We start from the raw sequence: 6947 nt of genomic DNA, 5'->3' as shown, positions 1-6947 counted from the left end.
GGCACATGCTAATCTCTACACATTCATTTCAGTACAGAACAGCATGCTATTGTGAAAAATAGATCAGAAAGCCCTTTGAAGTAGACTTCCTATCCAAAACCCCATGTTGCATTTCCAGGTATCGCTATTGGACTGTTTTGTATGTGACTTGATGGTGTCACATAGAGACCACTCTGCCTCTGATAAATTGAAATTTCCTCTAGCTGAATAGAGCTTTGTACCTGATTTAGAAAGAAAAAGGGAGGGAATGGGGATTTAATTTTGGGCCCCTGGAAATCCAGCAAATCTGAAAGCATTAACAAGGGCGGGTATGAATCATTCCTTTCTTCTTTGTGCTGCTTCAGATGAACTGCTCTTATGTTCAGCTTCATTAATAATTAATACAGTAGGAAAGCGGGGCTCAGCCACGTTATCTTCTGTCACAGCCAAAGGGCATGTCTGCAGATCCACACAGCTGCTCTAACACCAAGGCTCTGGGAGGGACTGCTCAGTGTGTAAAAGAATGGAAATCTTTGCTTCTTGCTCAAGCTAATAGTGGTAGATGACAAAAGGTGAAAGCACCATACAAGGTGAAGTGAAGGTGACATGAAGATTCTCCAAGAAGAGAAAACAAATGCACAATAGGGAACACAACCTTGACTGCTGTATTGTGTTCTTGTATGTCCTGTTGTAATGGCTCGTACTTTGATTTGATCCAGCTTCCCCATGTTGAAATAATTGCCTCCTCCCTCCTCTTCCCTGTCAATCTCCTTGCCTCCACCTCCTGGTTTCCTTTGAGAACTGCTGAGTCATTCCATCAACCCTTCCCCAGTGTCCTGTTTCTCACTTGGCAGCCCATCCCTTCTCTCTAGAAACTTCTACCAGGGGTATAGAGTGATAGGTTCAGGCACTGGGGGGGCCCTCCCCTGAGTTGTTCTTATTGGTTCTCCCAACTGTCTGTTCCCAATCTCCACACCCCTGTATACCCCCATTGGTAGGCGGGCAGGCCCCCCTCCCCTGTCTCCTCCCCAGTTTATAAACTGTTGCACAGTGCAGCTCGCGGTTTTCTATCTGTTCGCTCCCTTGGGATGTGGGTGTCTCTGCTACCATTGCCCAATGAATGTGGATTTCACCCTCGACAGGAATGTGCTCCTTTACTTCTACCAACATTGTTCAGTGCCTCATCCATGTAAGGCAAGAGCCTTGGCTGCCCTCCTGGCCTCCTGAGAAACAGGAGAGTGTCCCCCGCCACTCTGCCGGAGCGAGCCGGGACACTCCAAGTGGACACTTGGAGGGGCACAGCGACACTTGACGTCTGCAGCGTGGCTGGCACAACAGCACAATCATGCTTCTTACAGGAGAGGAAAACATTACTTTTCTGGGAATGTCTTAAATAGCAGCGAAAAAGCCTGAGTTTTTTCATAAGGCACATTGCAGCAAAATAAGGACTGACTGGATCTTGGTGCCCTGCAGCCTCCTGATCCCGTGCTGCAAAGATACCTGGCTCTGCTGCTTGCCTGGTCCCAAACTCCCACCCAGACATCTATCAGGAATGGCTGATGCAGGGAAGTGCACAAGAGCATAATTCTGGCTGAATAATTATGTTATAGTGAGTATCTGAGCATAGGGGGAAATGGTGGATAAAGGGATAGTGGGATGCCTCTAGAGTAGCAGTAAAACTCCACATTCAGCATGTGTTGAGAGACACAGGACACAGCATATTTACATGGTGAGGTAGGAACTTCTGTTACACTTCTGATGCAAGGAGGAAAGGAGTTCTCGGAGGAATGCCTATAGGATAGCTTGTGTGAAGTAAGTCAGGCCCTGGGAAACATCTGTCGTGAAGACTAGCATGGCAGATTAGGATCCTGTTTTAGTTTCTTTACAACTTACTTTATTATCTCTTCTCACCAACAAAAACTAGCAACTTCCTCCAATACTGAGGGGAATTAATGCTTGATTACTTTGAGCAGTTTTGCGTGTAAAGATGGTGGGTTGGTTATTCAACATCTGTTAAAAAGCTTTAGTTTGGTAGAAGTGGTGCATGTCTGCCAGTTGGGGCTTTCTGAAATGCTTTTACAGTACAGAAATTGCATACTTAAGTGAGCTTTTGAAATTAGTTCTTAGGGAAGATGATTGTATTTCTAATCTGTGCTTGATGTGGAAAAGCGTGTAGATGCATATGCATCCAGATACAGATACATATAGATGATAGATGGGTAGATAGATAGATAGACACATAGATACATAGATAGTGACGTATAAAATATAGCTGTAGCTATAGATGATAGACTAGATATAGATACTATATAGATGCTATAGATACTGGTTGGAAAGAGGAAATTGGGTAGATGCATATGCACCCAGATAGACATAAATGACAGATAGATAGATAGATAGGTAGATGATATAGATGTAGATAATATAGCTGTAGCTATAGATGATAGATTAGATATAGCTATAGGTACTGGTTGAAAAGAGGAAATTCTGTAGATGCATATGCACCCAGATAGGTATAAATGATAGACAGATAAATAGATAGATAGATAGATAGATAGATAGATAGATAGATAGATGATATAGATGTAGATAATATAGCTGTAGCTACAGATGATAGACTAGATATAGCTATAGGTACTGGTTGAAAAGAGGAAATTCTGTATGTATATGCATGGGTGACTATAATACTCTAGTGCAGCAGTTGTGCTCTGCAGAATACAGGAGCCCTCCATAGCCAATTGGTGGGTGTGCCCTAGAGCAATTCCAGCAGTTACCAGGAGTTAACGTCTCCTCTGGTCAGACTGCCTATAAGAAAAGACATCCCTTGCAAAAATCATCAGCAGGAGGGAACCTGTGAATGTTTATTGACAGATGCAACACAAATCCTGCAGGCTCTGACTGACCTGACCTTTGCCAGGAGCAGAGGCTGCAGCGGGGGGCTGTGCACTGATGTGACTGGTCCCACAGCTCCAGCTCTGCTGCAGAGGCTGGGGCATAAGCAGACTCCTGAGGAACCATCCCCCTTGCTCTGGGTATAAGTAGCAAAATGCACATGGCTTAGAAGCAAGACTTAAGGCAGTTAACGTAGCTAAGCACAATTAGTAACAAACACACTCACAGAGGCACGTACAAGCACAGATGTTCCTGCGTTACCCATGAGGAACAGAGCTCAGACATTGCTTAAGATGGCTCACAGTAACAGAGCCATGGGGAAATCAAAAGAGTGAACTCTGCTTGCACTTGAAAGGCATGTCATGTACTCCATATTGGGGCAGTGAAGAAAGTCTCAAGGATCAAACAGGTAGTGGCTTTTCAATTATTAAAATAGACTTTAAATTTGACACTTGGTTAGAAAAGTAAGAAAAGTTCACACTGCGTTGGCTCAGGGTTCACCCTAGCTGCAGAAAAAATGAGATGACGTAGTGGTCACAGAGTCTGGCTGTGTAGGTTGGAGTGAGTGATAAATTACTGCCTTCTCTTTTAATTTATTTATTTCTTATACTTTTTTTTTAAATTTAAATGAAGAAAGAAAGCAGAGCTAACTGTCTGATAAAAACAGAACAAAATTGCAGAGTTCTGTTGCTGTTTATCTGTGGGTTTTGTTAATGACAAATTTATTGGCAGTAAGATTTGATAGGGCCATCTTAAAAACACTCAGTCAAAAATGAAATCTGTATCTGTTCATCTGCAGTGGTCTGTAATTTTCTTGAAGATCAGTGGGGATCCTGTGCAAGCCTGGAACTTGCAGCAGTAACTGTGGTAAAGAGTCTGGCACCCCTGTCCTACTTTTCTCCAGGGACCTATTGCCAGCATTCCTGCCCAAAGCCATGTTCATCCCAACCCACTTTGGCTCAAAGAATGTATATTAGCTGGGGCACTTCTAGTAACAGAGTGCTTTTTTTGTCCCACCAATCCTGTGCTATGAGCAGAGGGCAAAGGCTGTTTTAGCAGCATATTCATCTTTCTAGTTCACACACTCCATGTTACTTCCTTTTCCTGCCAGGCACTGAAAAAGGGATTAAAAATCTTCTCCTCTTCCAGTAGCTAGGGTGTAACAAAATCCATTTCCCAAAGTGATTCACAGCCTCCAGGAGGGGAGGAGCTGGAAGAGGTTGCAGAGTCAAAGGAGGGGCTACAGACTCTGACCAACCCTAAATCCGCTTCTTTCACAGCTCCACAGAACTAAGCCTCTAAGAGTAGCTCATTATATTCACCCCATTTTGTTATCACTTGCATATCATGCAGTTCATCATATTCACCACATTTCGTTATCACTTCTCACATTTTTCCTCCCAGCAACTCTGCACTCACAGCCTTGCTGAACTTGTGGGTCTGTTGAAGTTTGTTTGAGGGTCTCCCCAGGGAGTCCCCGGAGGGCCCCCCAGGCTGTGAGTTCGCTGGCAGCAGCAGGCAGGCAAGGAGACTCCAACGGCTTCTGAGGGTGCTGATTAGATGGGAGTTTATTTGGGGTCCCATCCCCGGGAACAGCATGGTTACTGAGGGAGAAGGGGAAAAGGGGGAGGGAAGGGGAGAGAGGGAGAGCTAAGAGAGAAAGGAGCCAAGAGGAACAGCTTAAGAGGGAGATTCAAAGTGGGCATGGAATAAGACTTGGGCCAATGGGATTACAGATACATGGTAGTTCAGGGGAAGAACACAGCTTGGAATAAACCGTACATTTTGGGGGGGTGAGACAGAGCATACCATTTAACTAAAATGCAACACCACATGGGTCCTTTCTTCTTAGGCTGGAGCATTCATTGTTGGTTTTCCCTGATTCCACGAGGTTTTTTTCTTTGTATTTCATATGTCATCATCTCAATACTCTCACACTTTCAGCTTCCTTGGTTAAGCACTGTGAAGGTGGTTGTTCTGCTCTCTTTGCTTGCTAGAATGGGACAACCTCTATCATACTATGTTGCTTGGCATGGCAACCTGAAGTGAGTGGTACTGGTATGTAATAGACAAACATTCTTCTCTTGGCTCTGAGTTTCCCAGAAACAGCCTCTTCAGATGCTCCTTCCTGGTAAACATCATTCAACAACAGGAATTTTCAACCATAAATTGTATCTTTGATGCTGTATTGAAAATAAATTCTTGCAGCATGTAAGCAAAAGGATTTTGGTCCCATTCTCTTATCAAAGTGTAAGCTGTCTCACTCCAGATTGCAGGAAGTGCTTGATTCCTTCCGATTACTCTGGATGAAGTACACAGATCATGTGGCATCTCTGACCTGCCTCCTGTACCCCTTGAGAAGGTACTTCTCCCAGAGCACAGTCCCACACAGGGAACATTGCCCATGACTCAACCATTGCTACACAAAGCCCAGCATCACTGATGACACTGACACTGAAGGTGGAGTTGTGCAAAGACACAGAAATGTGTACTGAAGCAGCTAATGTTTGGTGCCTGCTCCCTTCCTGTGTCTCTGCACAGGAAAGGCATGTTCATAAACAGTGGAAATGACACTCGTCAGAGTGTAGCAGTCATCCCACTGTGAATGGTGTGCTGTCATCACATTCTTCCACCCTCCCAGGTAGATGTAGCTGCATTCACACTGAATCTATCCATGTTTTCGTGCAGGATGGAGTGGGGAGGGTCACTGTGCCCACGCGCTCTGCTGTTCAAGGAGCAGGAGGCTGTGGTCCATCAGACCAAGGAGGACATCCTGCACTGAACCACTCAGCAGACTTTTCCTCTGCTTGGAGAAATGTGACAAAAACAACAACCAAAAAAGAAGGTAAAAAGCTGAACTTCACAGGTGCCAGCACAGTAGAAAAGTTAAACAAACTCAAGTACCCAGGTTTAATCATGGGATAGGTCAAGGAAGTCCAGCAGTGTAAAAAATTTTAAAGGCTGGTTCTCAGTGCCAATTGGAAAAGGATGAAACCTGGTCTCAAGCCCATATTTTGAACTGCACCTGTGTAAAGAACATTTGCCTGCAATGAAGCTGTTTGCATTTGTCTGGGAGAGACAGGGCAGAAGTTTAATGCTAACTGCAGGAATACCTACCTGTTAAATCTAAGATTATAGGATTTGGATCATGCTATGAAGCCCTGTTTGATTCTACCTCTCCTCACACTGCACTTGGTGAGATAGCCACAACCAGAAGTGGGCTGAGTGGGAAAAAAGAAGTTTTGATGCCCACATGACGCCTTACTGTGGGCTGTCCAGATGGGAGTGCTGTGCCCAGGCCCTCCCAGAACCAGGACTGCATGAATTACTAAGATGAGTGGTTTTTTCTCCTTCTAGAGGGAAGTTGGTGTCTTCAGGCAATCAGTACAGGCTCGTCCTCTAGCCTGGCAAAGGGATCCACTGGCTGGATCTGCATAAGTGATTTCATCTGGCACCAAAATGTCAGCGGGGCCACTGAATAGCTTCAGAGAACTCTTCACAAGATTTCACAGCTCTTTCACAGCTCTCCATCTGTTGAGCACAGAACAATATCTGAGAGTAGTGGCTGACCCAGGCACAGGGCATCAGGCTCTGACAGGAGCCTTGGTCTATGTTCCAGGGAAGGGGACCTGCAAAGCAATAGAAAAGTAAATAAAAATTGAAGGGCACTGTTGTGCAAGCTGTCTCCCTCTAGCTCCTGGAGACAGTCCAGGGCTTTGCCCAGTCCTATAGAGGGATCTCCCTACCAAAGGAATTTCTTCTGCAGACTGGGTAGTACCGGGAACATGGGGAAACATGGTAGTAGCCATATTGTGTCTTGGTGCATTAGTGCTAGTCCTGGTCATCTTTCCAGTATTTAATTAGAGACAGCATTGAAAACAGCATGCTGGTCTTTGCTGCTGAAATGAACAGGCAGCTCAAATGAACTGCCAAGTAGGCAGAGATCACTCCACCAGATCCCCAGGACACTCACAACTCACTCATACCTGATACAGGGCAAGGCACTCCTTGGGGAATCCTCTGCCTCTGAGAAGATTCCATCTGCCACACTGAAGAAGAAAATAGAAAAGATGAAG

Source organism: Passer domesticus, chromosome Z (assembly GCF_036417665.1).
Source record: "Passer domesticus isolate bPasDom1 chromosome Z, bPasDom1.hap1, whole genome shotgun sequence".
NCBI classification, from domain to species: Eukaryota; Metazoa; Chordata; class Aves; order Passeriformes; family Passeridae; genus Passer; species Passer domesticus.
This window is presented reverse-complemented; position numbering follows the sequence as displayed.